Source organism: Suncus etruscus, chromosome 19 (assembly GCF_024139225.1).
Source record: "Suncus etruscus isolate mSunEtr1 chromosome 19, mSunEtr1.pri.cur, whole genome shotgun sequence".
Classification (NCBI taxonomy): Eukaryota; Metazoa; Chordata; class Mammalia; order Eulipotyphla; family Soricidae; genus Suncus; species Suncus etruscus.
In genome coordinates this window covers 20,947,390-20,963,371 of record NC_064866.1, presented here as the reverse complement: position 1 = coordinate 20,963,371, position 15,982 = coordinate 20,947,390, and positions in this window count along the sequence as shown.

Sequence of the window (15,982 nt, the reverse complement as noted above, 5' to 3'; positions counted from 1 at the left end):
AGATCACTGCAGAATTGTTCAAGCTCAGGAAAGCACTTTCAAGGAAGAAGTAACGTAAAAAACACAGGTGAATCAAATACTGACATGAAGAAATACAAAAACACAAAACAGTATTCACAAGTATTAGAAAAGAAAGGCGTTACAACAAACTTAAAAATGAATAAAAAGATTCATCAAGACACACCATTTTCAGCTCTGAAATGATTCATTTTGCACGGAGAAAGCCAAAAACAGAAAACAGTATTCACAAGTATGAGAAAAGAAAGGCGTTACAACAAACTTAAAAATTAATACGGAGATTCATCAAGACACAACATTTTCTGCTCTGAAATGATTCATTTTGCACGAAGAAAGCCAAAAACACAAAACAGTATTCACAAGTATTAGAAATGAAATGCGTTACAACAAACTTAAAAATGAATATAAAGATTCATCAAGACACAACATTTTCAGCTCTGAAATGATTCATTTTGCTCGAAGAAGGCCAAAAACACAAAAAAGTATTCACACGTATTAGAAATGAAATGCGTTACAACAAACTTAAAAATGAATAAAAAGATTCATCAAGACACAACATTTTCAGCTCTGAAATGATTCATTTTGCACGAAGAAAGCCAAAAACACAAAACAGTATTCACAAGTATTAGAAAAGTAAGGCAAAACAAACTTAAAAAATGAATACAAAGATTCATCAAGACACAACATTTTCAGCTCTAAATTAATACATTTTGTAGGAAGAAAGCCAAAAACACAAAACAGTATTCACAAGTATGAGAAAAGAAAGGCGTTACAACAAACTTAAAAATGAATAAAATGATTCATCAAGACACACCGTTTTCAGATCTGAAATGATTCATTTTGCACGAAGAAAGTCAAAAACACAAAACAGTATTCACAAGTATGAGAAAAGAAAGGCGTTACAACAAACTTAAAAATTAATACTGAGATTCATCAAGACAACATTTTCTGCTCTGAAATGATTCATTTTGCACGAAAAAGGCCAAAAACACAAAAAAGTATATACACGTATTAGAAATGAAAAGCGTTACAACAAACTTAAAAATGAATAAAAAGATTCATCAAGGCACAACATTTTCAGCTCTGAAATGATTCATTTTTCACGAAGAATGCCAAAAACACAAAACAGTATTCACAAGTATTAGAAAAGTAAGGCAAAACAAACTTAAAAAATGAATACAAAGATTCATCAAGACACAACATTTTCAGCTCTAAATTAATACATTTTGTAGGAAGAAAGCCAAAAACACAAAACAGTATTCAGAAGTATTAGAAAAGAAAGGCAAAACAAACTTAAAAAATGAATAATAAGATTCATCAAGACACAACATGAACAGGATTCATATCAACAATGATATGAATTAATAATATGCTAATATTCCGATATTCTCATATTCATAATGCTATGCATCGTTACTTTTATAATTAATGAGTAATAATTATGATAGTAATCATTAATTATCATTAATAATATGAATCAATCATGGCATTTTCATAATCTCATATTGATCATGATGTCGATTTTGATAATTAATAAGTAATGATTGTGATATTAATCATTCATTATTAATAATATTGACTGATTATGATATTCTCATATCGATCATGATATTAATCATTCATTATCAGAATTCATAACTAATAATTATGCTATTGATTTTAATGATATTAATTAATCGTGATATTCTCATTCTCTCGTATTGATAATGATATCAATCATTAATGATCATAATTAATAACTATTAATCATGTCATTGATCATTAATTATCAATAATATTAATCAATCGTGATATTCTCGTATTCTCGTATTGATGATCTTAATTATAAATCATCGTCATTAATAACTAATAATTATGATATTAATAATTCATCATTAATGATATCATTTAGTCACGATATTCTCATATTCTCATATTGATAACGATGATGATAATTAATTATAATTAATAACAGATAATTATGATAATAATAATCGTTATGATATTAATTCGTCGTGATATTCTCATATTCTCATAGTGATCATGATCATAATAATTGATCATCATAATTAATAGCTTATAATGGTGATATTAATTATTGATTATAAATAGCCTCAATTTTGCATGATATTCTCATATTCTCATATTGATGATGATGTTACATATGATTAATTACCAATCATTATGTTATTAGTTATTAATAACATTAATTAAGTATGATATTCTAATTTCCATTCCAATCTTCTATTAGAATAGAATAGAAGTAGTAGAATAGAGTCAAAGGCAGAACGAACATAGTAATGTATATATATTCATGAAGAACATAATATTTTCAGCTCTCAAATGTGTAACTATGCATGTAAAAAGCAGAAGTATATAGAAAGCAATAGGAAAAACCAACATATCACTGCAGAATTGTTCAAGCTCAAGAAAGCACTTTCAAGGAAGAAGAACTTAAAAAACACAGGTGAATCAAATACTGAGATGAAGAAATACAAAAACACAAAACAGTATTCACAAGTATTAGAAAAGAAAGGCGTTACAACAAACTTAAAAATGGATACAAAGATTCATCAACACACACCATTTTCAGCTCGAAATGATTCATTTTGCAGGAAGTAAGCCAAAAACACAAACCAGTATTCACAAGTATTAGAAAAGAAAGGCGTTACAACAAACTTAAAAATGGATACAAAGATTCATCAACACACACCATTTTCAGCTCCGAAATGATTCATTTTGCACGAAGAAAGCCAAAAACAGAAAACAGTATTCACAAGTATTAGAAAAGAAAGGCGTTACAACAAACTTAAAAATGAATAAAAAGATTCATCAACACACACCATTTTCAGCTCTGAAATGATTCACTTTGCACGAAGAAAGCCAAAAACACAAAACAGTATTTACAAGTATTAGAAAAGTAAAGCAAAACAAACTTAAAAATGAATAAAATGATTCATTAAGACACAACATTTTCAGCTCTGAAATGATTCATTTTGCAGGAAGAAAGCCAAAAACAGAAAACAGTATTCACAAGTATTAGAAAAGAAAGGCAAAACAAACTTAAAAAATTATACAAAGATTCACAAAGGCGCAACATTTTTAGCTCTGAAATGATTCACTTTGCACGAAGAAAGCCAAAAACAGAAAACAGTATTCACAAGTATTAGAAAAGAAAGGCGTTACAAGAAACTTAAAAATGAATAAAAAGATTCATCAAGACACACCATTTTCAGCTCTGAAATGATTCATTTTGCACGAAGAAAGACAAAAACACAAAACAGTATTCACAAGTATTAGAAAAGAAAGGCACAACAAACTTAAAAATGAATAAAAAGATTCATCAAGACAAAACATTTTCTGCTCTGAAATGATTCATTCTGCACGAAGAAAGCCAAAAACACAAAACAGTATTCACAAGTATAAGAAAAGAAAGGCATTACAACAAACTTAAAAATGAATAAAAAGATTCATCAAGACACAACATTTTCAGCTCTGAAATGATTCATTTTGCACGAAGAAAGCCAAAAACACAAAACAGTATTCACAAGTATTAGAAATGAAATGCGTAACAACAAACTTAAAAATGAATACAAAGATTCATCAAGACACACCATTTTCAGCTCTGAAATGATTCATTTTGCATGAAGAAAGACAAAAACACAAAACAGTATTCACAAGTATTAGAAAAGAAAGGCGTTACAACAAACTTAAAAATGAATAAAAAGATTCATCAACACACAACATTTTCAGCTCTGAAATGATTCACTTTGCACGAAGAAAGCCAAAAACACAAAACAGTATTCACAAGTATTAGAAAAGAAAGGCGTTACAACAAACTTAAAAATGAATAAAAAGATTCATCAAGACACACCATTTTCAGCTCTGAAATGATTCATTTTGCACGAAGAAAGCCAAAAACACAAAACAGTATTCACAAGTATTAGAAATGAAATGTGTTACAACAAACTTAAAAATGAATAAAAAGATTCATCAAGACACACCATTTACAGCTCTGAAATGATTCATTTTGCATGAAGAAAGCGAAAAACACAAAACAGTATTCACAAGTATTAGAAAAGAAAGGCGTTACAACAAACTTAAAAATGAATAAAAAGATTCATCAAGACACAACATTTTCAGCTCCGAAATGATTCATTTTGCAGAAAGAAAGCCAAAAACACAAAACAGTATTCACAAGTATTAGAAAAGAAAGGCGTTACAACAAACTTAAAAATGAATAAAAAGATTCATCAACACACACCATTTTCAGCTCTGAAATGATTCACTTTGCACGAAGAAAGCCAAAAACACAAAACAGTATTCACAAGTATTAGAAAAGAAAGGCAAAACAAACTTAAAAAATGAATAAAAAGATTCATCAAGACACAACATTTTCAGCTCTGAAATGATTCATTTTCCACGAAGAAAGACAAAAACACAAAACAGTATTCACAAGTATGAGAAAAGAAAGGCACAACAAACTTAAAAATGAATAAAAAGATTCATCAAGACACAACATTTTCTGCTCTGAAATGATTCATTTTGCACGAAGAAAGCCAAAAACACAAAACAGTATTCACAAGTATTAGAAAAGAAAGGCAAAACAAACTTAAAAATGAATAAAAAGATTCATCAAGACAACATTTTCACTTCCGAAATGATTCATTTTGCAGAAAGAAAGCCAAAAACACAAAACAGTATTCACAAGTATTAGAAAAGAAAGGCGTTACAACAAACTTAAAAATGAATAAAAAGATTCATCAACACACATTTTCAGCTCTGAAATGATTCATTTTGCATGAAGAAAGCCAAAAACACAAAACAGTATTCACAAGTATTAGAAAAGAAAGGCGTTACAACAAACTTAAAAATGAATAAAAAGATTCATCAACACACAACATTTTCAGCTCTGAAATGATTCACTTTGCACGAAGAAAGCCAAAAACAGAAAACAGTATTCACAAGTATTAGAAAAGAAAGGCGTTACAACAAACTTAAAAATGAATAAAAAGATTCATCAAGACACACCATTTTCAGCTCTGAAATGATTCATTTTCCAAGAAGAAAGACAAAAACACAAAACAGTATTCACAAGTATGAGAAAAGAAAGGCGTTACAACAAACTTAAAAATGAATAAAAAGATTCATCAAGACACAACATTTTCAGCTCTGAAATGATTCATTTTGCACGAAGAAAGACAAAAACACAAAACAGTATTCCCAAGTATGAGAAAAGAAAGGCACAACAAACTTAAAAAATGAATAAAAAAGATTCATCAAGACACAACATTTTCAGCTCTAAATTAATACATTTTGCAGGAAGAAAGCCAAAAACACAAAACAGTATTCACAAGTATTAGAAAAGAAAGGCGTTACAACAAACTTAAAAAATGAATAAAAAGATTCATCAAGACACAACATGAACAGGATTCATATCAACAATGATATGAATTAATAATATGCTAATATTCCAATATTCTCATATTCATAATGCTATGCATCGTTACTATTATAATTAATGAGTAATAATTATGATAGTAATCATTAATTATCATTAATAATATGAATCAATCATGGCATTCTCATAATCTCATATTGATCATGATGTTGATTTTGATAATTAATAAGTAATGATTGTGATATTAATCATTCATTATTAATAATATTGATTGATTATGATATTCTCATATCGATCATGATATTAATCATTCATTATCAGAATTCATAACTAATAATTATGCTATTGACTTTAATGATATTAATTAATCGTGATATTCTCATTCTCTCGTATTGATAATGATATCAATCATTAATGATCATAATTAATAACTAATAATCATGTCATTGATAATTATCAATAATATTAATCAATCGTGATATTCTCGTATCCTCGTATTGATTATCTTAATTATAAATCATCGTCATTAATAACTAATAATTATGATATTAATAATTCATCACTAATGATATCAATTAGTCATGATATTCTCATATTCTCATATTGATAACGATGATGATAATTAATTATCATTAATAACTGATAATCTGATAATAATTAATAATTATGATATTAATTCGTCGTGATATTCTCATATTCTCATATTGATAATGATCATAATAATTGATCATCATAATTAATAACTAATAATGGTGATATTAATTATTGATTATAAATAGCCTCAATTAAGCATGATATTCTCATATTCTTAAAAAATGAATAAAAAGATTCATCAAGACACAACATTTTCAGCTCTGAAATGATTCATTTTGCATGTAGAAAGACAAAAACACAAAACAGTATTCACAAGTATTAGAAAAGAAAGGCGTTACAACAAACTTAAAAATGAATAAAAAGATTCATTGACACACACCATTTTCAGCTCTGAAATGATTCATTTTGCAGAAAGAAAGCCTAAAAACACAAAACAGTATTCACAAGTATTAGAAAAGAAAGGCGTTACAACAAACTTAAAAATGAATACAAAGATTCATCAAGACACAACATTTTCACTTCCGAAATGATTCATTTTGCAGAAAGAAAGCCAAAAACACAAAACAGTATTCACAAGTATTAGAAAAGAAAGGCGTTACTACAAACTTAAAAATGAATAAAAGATTCATCAAGACACATTTTCAGTTCTGAAATGATTTATTTTGCAGAAAGAAACCCAAAAACACAAAACAGTATTCACAAGTATTAGAAAAGAAAGGCGTTACAACAAACTTAAAAATGAATAAAAGATTCATCAAGACACATTTTCAGTTCCGAAATGATTTATTTTGCAGAAAGAAAGCCAAAAACACAAAACAGTATTCACAAGTATTAGAAAAGAAAGGCGTTACAACAAACTTAAAAATGAAGAAAAAGATTCATCAACACACAACATTTTCAGCTCTGAAATGATTCACTTTGTACGAAGAAAGCCAAAACCAGAAAACAGTATTCACAAGTATTAGAAAAGATAGGCGTTACAACAAACTTAAAAATGAATAAAAAGATTCATCAAGACACACCATTTTCAGCTCTGAAATGATTCATTTTCCACGAAGAAAGCCAAAAACACAAAACAGTATTCACAAGTATTAGAAATGAAATGCGTTTCAACAAACTTAAAAATGAATACAAAGATTCATCAAGACACAACATTTTCTGCTCTGAAATGATTCATTTTGCAAGAGGAAAGCCAAAAACACAAAACAGTATTCACAAGTATTAGAAAAGAAAGGCGTTATAACAAACTTAAAAATGAATAATAAGATTCATCAACACACACCATTTTCAGCTCTGAAATGATTCACTTTGCAAGAAGAAATCCAAAAACACAAAACAGTATTCGCAAGTTTTTCTAACTTTCTAACTTCAGCAGGGAATTTTCAAGGAAGAAGAAACTTCTTCTTTGAGGATTAGTATAGAATATTCTAATTACTCTCAGATTCCCATATTGATAATAATAGCCATCATTAATTATTGTAAATAACGATTATAATATTAATTATTAATCATTATCAACAATGATATGAATTAATAATATGCTAATATTCCAATATTCTTATATTCATAATGATATGCATCGTTACTATTATAATTAATGAGTAATAATTATGATAGTAATCATTAATTATCATTAATAATATGAATCAGTCATGGCATTCTCATAATCTCATATTGATCATGATGTTAATTTTGATAATTAATAAATAATGATTGTGATATTAATCATTCATCATTAATAATATTGATTGATTATGATATTCTCATATCGATCATGATATTATTCATTCATTATCAGAATTCATAACTAATAATTATGCTATTGATTTTAATGATATTAATTAATCGTGATATTCTCATTCTCTCGTATTGATAATGATATCAATCATTAATGATCATAATTAATAACTAATAATCATGTCATTGATAATTAATTATCAATAATATTAATCTACCGTGATATTCTCGTATTCTCGTACTGATGGTCTTAATTATAAATTATCATCATTAATAACTAATAATTATGATATTAACAATCCATCATTAATGATATCAGTCATGATATTCTCATATTCTCATATTGATAACGATGATGATAAATAATTATCATAATTAATAACTGATAGTTATGATAATAATAATCAATCGTTATGACATTAATTAGTCGTGATATTCTCATATTCTCATATTGATCATGATCATAATAATTGATCATCATAATTAATAACTAATAATGGTGATATTAATTATTGATTATAAATAGCCTCAATTAAGCATGATATTCTCATATTCTCATATTAATAATGATGGTACTTATGATTAATTACTAATCATTATGATATTAGTTATTAATAACATTAATTAAGTATGATATTCTAATATTCCATTCCAATGTTCTATTAGAATAGAATAGAAGTAGTAGAATAGAATCAAAGGCAGAACGAACATAGTAATGCATAAATATTCATGAAGAACATAATATTTTCAGCTCTCAAATGTGTAACTATGCATGTAAAAAGCAGAAGTATATAGAAAGCAATAGGAAAAACCCACAGATCACTGCAGAATTGTTCAAGCTCAGGAAAGCACTTTCAAGGAAGAAGTAACGTAAAAAACACAGGTGAATCAAATACTGACATGAAGAAATACAAAAACACAAAACAGTATTCACAAGTATTAGAAAAGAAAGGCGTTACATCAAACTTAAAAATGAATACAAAGTTTCATCAAGACACACCATTTTCAGCTCTGAAATGATTCATTTTGCACGGAGAAAGCCAAAAACAGAAAACAGTATTCACAAGTATGAGAAAAGAAAGGCGTTACAACAAACTTAAAAATTAATACGGAGATTCATCAAGACACAACATTTTCTGCTCTGAAATGATTCATTTTGCACGAAGAAAGCCAAAAACACAAAACAGTATTCACAAGTATTAGAAATGAAATGCGTTACAACAAACTTAAAAATGAATATAAAGATTCATCAAGACACAACAATTTCAACTCTGAAATGATTCATTTTGCTCGAAGAAGGCCAAAAACACAAAAAAGTATTCACACGTATTAGAAATGAAATGCGTTACAACAAACTTAAAAATGAATAAAAAGATTCATCAAGGCACAACATTTTCAGCTCTGAAATGATTCATTTTGCACGAAGAATGCCAAAAACACAAAACAGTATTCACAAGTATTAGAAAAGTAAGGCAAAACAAACTTAAAAAATGAATACAAAGATTCATCAAGACACAACATTTTCAGCTCTAAATTAATACATTTTGTAGGAAGAAAGCCAAAAACACAAAACAGTATTCACAAGTATGAGAAAAGAAAGGCGTTACAACAAACTTAAAAATGAATAAAATGATTCATCAAGACACACCGTTTTCAGATCTGAAATGATTCATTTTGCACGAAGAAAGTCAAAAACACAAAACAGTATTCACAAGTATGAGAAAAGAAAGGCGTTACAACAAACTTAAAAATTAATACTGAGATTCATCAAGACAACATTTTCTGCTCTGAAATGATTCATTTTGCACGAAAAAGGCCAAAAACACAAAAAAGTATATACACGTATTAGAAATGAAAAGCGTTACAACAAACTTAAAAATGAATAAAAAGATTCATCAAGGCACAACATTTTCAGCTCTGAAATGATTCATTTTTCACGAAGAATGCCAAAAACACAAAACAGTATTCACAAGTATTAGAAAAGTAAGGCAAAACAAACTTAAAAAATGAATACAAAGATTCATCAAGACACAACATTTTCAGCTCTAAATTAATACATTTTGTAGGAAGAAAGCCAAAAACACAAAACAGTATTCAGAAGTATTAGAAAAGAAAGGCAAAACAAACTTAAAAAATGAATAATAAGATTCATCAAGACACAACATGAACAGGATTCATATCAACAATGATATGAATTAATAATATGCTAATATTCCGATATTCTCATATTCATAATGCTATGCATCGTTACTTTTATAATTAATGAGTAATAATTATGATAGTAATCATTAATTATCATTAATAATATGAATCAATCATGGCATTTTCATAATCTCATATTGATCATGATGTCGATTTTGATAATTAATAAGTAATGATTGTGATATTAATCATTCATTATTAATAATATTGACTGATTATGATATTCTCATATCGATCATGATATTAATCATTCATTATCAGAATTCATAACTAATAATTATGCTATTGATTTTAATGATATTAATTAATCGTGATATTCTCATTCTCTCGTATTGATAATGATATCAATCATTAATGATCATAATTAATAACTATTAATCATGTCATTGATCATTAATTATCAATAATATTAATCAATCGTGATATTCTCGTATTCTCGTATTGATGATCTTAATTATAAATCATCGTCATTAATAACTAATAATTATGATATTAATAATTCATCATTAATGATATCATTTAGTCACGATATTCTCATATTCTCATATTGATAACGATGATGATAATTAATTATAATTAATAACAGATAATTATGATAATAATAATCGTTATGATATTAATTCGTCGTGATATTCTCATATTCTCATAGTGATCATGATCATAATAATTGATCATCATAATTAATAGCTTATAATGGTGATATTAATTATTGATTATAAATAGCCTCAATTTTGCATGATATTCTCATATTCTCATATTGATGATGATGTTACATATGATTAATTACCAATCATTATGTTATTAGTTATTAATAACATTAATTAAGTATGATATTCTAATTTCCATTCCAATCTTCTATTAGAATAGAATAGAAGTAGTAGAATAGAGTCAAAGGCAGAACGAACATAGTAATGTATATATATTCATGAAGAACATAATATTTTCAGCTCTCAAATGTGTAACTATGCATGTAAAAAGCAGAAGTATATAGAAAGCAATAGGAAAAACCAACATATCACTGCAGAATTGTTCAAGCTCAAGAAAGCACTTTCAAGGAAGAAGAACTTAAAAAACACAGGTGAATCAAATACTGAGATGAAGAAATACAAAAACACAAAACAGTATTCACAAGTATTAGAAAAGAAAGGCGTTACAACAAACTTAAAAATGGATACAAAGATTCATCAACACACACACCATTTTCAGCTCGAAATGATTCATTTTGCAGGAAGTAAGCCAAAAACACAAACCAGTATTCACAAGTATTAGAAAAGAAAGGCGTTACAACAAACTTAAAAATGGATACAAAGATTCCATCAACACACACCATTTTCAGCTCCGAAATGATTCATTTTGCACGAAGAAAGCCAAAAACAGAAAACAGTATTCACAAGTATTAGAAAAGAAAGGCGTTACAACAAACTTAAAAATGAATAAAAAGATTCATCAACACACACCATTTTCAGCTCTGAAATGATTCACTTTGCACGAAGAAAGCCAAAAACACAAAACAGTATTTACAAGTATTAGAAAAGTAAAGCAAAACAAACTTAAAAATGAATAAAATGATTCATTAAGACACAACATTTTCAGCTCTGAAATGATTCATTTTGCAGGAAGAAAGCCAAAAACAGAAAACAGTATTCACAAGTATTAGAAAAGAAAGGCAAAACAAACTTAAAAAATTATACAAAGATTCACAAAGGCGCAACATTTTTAGCTCTGAAATGATTCATTTTGCACGAAGAAAGCGAAACACACAAAACAGTATTCACAAGTATTAGAAATGAAATGCGTTACAACAAACTTAAAAATGAATATAAAGATTCATCAAGACACAACATTTTCAGCTCTGAAATGATTCATTTTGCTCGAAGAAGGCCAAAAACACAAAAAAGTGTTCACAAGTATTAGAAATGAAATGCGTTACAACAAACTTAGAAATGAATACAAAGATTCATCAAGGCACAACATTTTCAGCTCTGAAATGATTCACTTTGAATGAAGAAAGCCAAAAACACAAAACAGTATTCAGAAGTATTAGAAAAGAAAGGCGTTACAACAAACTTAAAAATGAATAAAAGATTCATCAAGATACAATATTTTCAGCTCCGAAATGATTTATTGTGCAGGAAGAAAGCCAAAAACACAAATCAGTATTCACAAGTATTAGAAAAGAAAGGCGTTACAACAAACTAAAAAATGAATACAAAGATTCATCAAGACACAACATATTCTGCTCTGAAATGATTCATTTTGCACGAAGAAAGACAAAAACACAAAACAGTATTCACAAGTATTAGAAATGAAATGCGTTACAACAAAGTTAAAAATGTATAAAAAGATTCATCAAGACACAACATTTTCAGCTCTGAAATGATTCATTTTGCACGAAGAAGGCCAAAAACAGAAAACAGTATTCACAAGTATTAGAAAAAAAAGGCAAAACAAACTTAAAAAATGAATAAAAAGATTCATCAAGACACAACATTTCAGGTCTGAAATGATTCATTTTGCACGAAAAAAGACAAAAACACAAAACAGTATTCACAAGTATGAGAAAAGAAAGGCAAAAGAAACTAGAAAATGAATAAAAAGATTCATCAAGGCACAACATTTTCAGCTCCGAAATGATTCATTTTGCTCGAAGAAGGCCAAAAACACAAAACAGTATTCACAAGTATTAGAAATGAAAGGCGTTACAACAAACTAAAAAATGATTACAAATATTCATCAAGACACAACATTTTCAGCTCCGAAATGATTCATTTTACACGCAGAAAGCACAAAGAAAAACATAAAGATAACTGCACAGTTTTTCTAACTTCAGCAGGGAATTTTCAAGGAAGAAGAAGCTTCTTCTTTGAGGATTAGTATAGAATATTCTAATTACTCTCATTTTCCCATATTGATAATAATAGCCATCATTAATTATTGTAAATAATGATTATAATATTAATTATTAATCATTATCAACAATGATATGAATTAATAATATGCTAATATTCCAATATTCTGATACTCATAATGCTATGCATCGGTACTATTATAATTAATGAGTAATAATTATGATAGTAATCATTAATTATCATTAATAATATGAATCAATCATGGCATTCTCATAATCTCATATTGATCATGATGTTGATTTTGATAATTAATAAGTAATGATTGTGATATTAATCATTCATTATTAATAATATTGATTGATTATGATATTCTCATATCGATCATGATATTAATCATTCATTATCAGAATTCATAACTAATAATTATGCTATTAATTTTAATGATATTAATTAATCGTGATATTCTCATTCTCTCGTATTGATAATGATATCAATCATTAATGATCATAATTAATAACTAATAATCATGTCATTGATAATTATCAATAATATTAATCAATCGTGATATTCTCGTATCCTCGTATTGATGATCTTAATTATAAATCATCGTCATTATAACTAATAATTATAATATTAATAATTCATCATTAATGATATCAATTAGTTATGATATTCTCATATTCTCATATTGATAATGATGATGATAATTAATTATCATAATTAATAACTGATAATTAATAATAATAATTAATAATTATGATATTAATTCGTCGTGATATTCTCATATTCTCATATTGATCATGATCATAATAATTGATCATCATAATTAATAACTAATAATGGTGATATTAATTATTGATTATAAATAGCCTCAATTAAGCATGATATTCTCATATTCTCATATTAATAATGATGGGTACTTATGATTAATTACTAATCATTATGATATTAGTTATTAATAACTTTAATTAAGTATGATATTCTAATATTCCATTCCAATGTTCTATTAGAATAGAATAGAAGTAGTAGAATAGAATCAAAGGCAGGACGAACATAGTAATGCATAAATATTCATGAAGAACATAATATTTTCAGCTCTCAAATGTGTAACTATGCATGTAAAAAGCAGAAGTATATAGAAAGCAATAGGAAAAACCCACAGATCACTGCAGAATTGTTCAAGCTCAGGAAAGCACTTTCAAGGAAGAAGTAACTTAAAAAACACAGGAGAATCAAATACTGAGATGAAGAAATACAAAAATATGAAACAGTATTCACAAGTATTAGTGAATCAGTTCGAATCCCGGCATCCCATATGGTCCCCGTGCCTGCCAGGAGCAATTTCTGAGCATGAAGCCAGGAATAACCCCTGAGCACTGCCGGGTGTGACCCAAAAACCGCAAAAAAAAAAAAAAGAAATTATTCATTTTGCACGAAAAAAGCCAATACCACAAGACAGTATTCACAAGTATTAGAAAAGAAAGGCACAACAAACTTAAAAATGAATACAAATATTCATCAAGACACAACATTTTCAGCTCTGAAATGATTCATTTTGCACGAAGAAAGCCAAAAACACAAAACAGTATTCACAAGTATAAGAAAAGAAAGGCACAACAAACTTAAAAATGAATGCAAAGATTCATCAAGACACAACATTTTCAGCTCTGAAATGATTCATTTTGCACGAAGAAAGCAAAAAACACAAAACAGTATTCACAAGTATAAGAAAAGAAAGGCACACAAACTTAAAAATGAATAAAAAGATTCATCAAGACACAACATTTTCAGCTCTGAAATGATTCATTTTGCAGGAAGAAAGCAAAGTCAAAAGAAGCAATAGGAAAAGCACAAAGATCCCTGCAGTATTGGTCAAGCTTAAACATAGAACCTTCAAGAAAGAAGAAAGCTTAAGGAACACAGGTGAATCAAATAATGAGAATAAGAAATACAAAAAAGAAAAAACATATTCACAAGGTATTAGAATAGAAACAAAGGCATAACAAAGTAAAAATGAATAAGAAGATTCATGAAGAGCACAACATTTTCAGCTCCGAAATGATTCATTTTACACGCAAGAAAGCAAAAGTCAATAAAAACATGTTCAGCTCTCAGATGAGTAACTATGCATGTAAAAAGCAAAAGTCAATAAAATAGGAAAAACTCAGAGTAATAGGAACAACTGCACAGTTGTTCAAGCTTTAGGAAAGAACTTTCAAGGAAGATGAAACTTGAAGAACACTCGTGAAGCAAATAATGAGATGAAAACATAAAAATACTAAGCAGTATTCACAAAGGAATAGAATACAAACAAAGCCACAACACTTAAAAATGAATAAGAAGATTCATGAAGAACACATGTTCAGCTCTCAAATGAGTCATTTTGCACACGGAAACTAAAAGTCAGAAGAAGCAATAGGAAAAACACAAAAATCACTGCACAGTTTTTCTAACTTCAGCAGAGAATTTTCAAGGAAGAAGAAACTTCTTCTTAGAGGATTAGAATAGAATGTTCTAATTACTCTCAGATTCTCATATTGATAATAATAGCCATCATTAATTATTGTAATTAACGATTATGATATTAATTTTTAATCATTATCAACAATGATATGAATTAATAATTTGCTAATATTCCAATATTCCCATATTCTCATATTCATAATGATATGCATATTTTATTATTATAATTAATGAGTAATAATTATGATAGTAATCATTAATTATCATTAATAATATGAATCAATCATGGCATTCTCATAATCTCATATTGATCATGATGTTAATTTTGATAATTAGTAAGTAATAATTGTGATATTAATCATTCATCATTAATAATATTAATTGATTATGATATTCTCATATCGATAATGATATTAATCATTCATTATCAGAATTCATAACTAATAATTATGCTACTGATTTTAATGATATTAATTAATCATGATATTCTCATACTCTCGTATTGATAATGATATCAATCATTAATGATCATAATTAATAACTAATAATCATGTCATTGATAATTAATTATCAATAACATTAATCAATCATGATATACTCGTATGCTCGTATTGATTATCTTAATTATAAATTATCGTAATTAATAACTAATAATTATGATATGAATAACTGATCGTTAATGATATCAATTAGTCATGATATTCTCATATTCTTATATTGATAACGATGATAATAATTA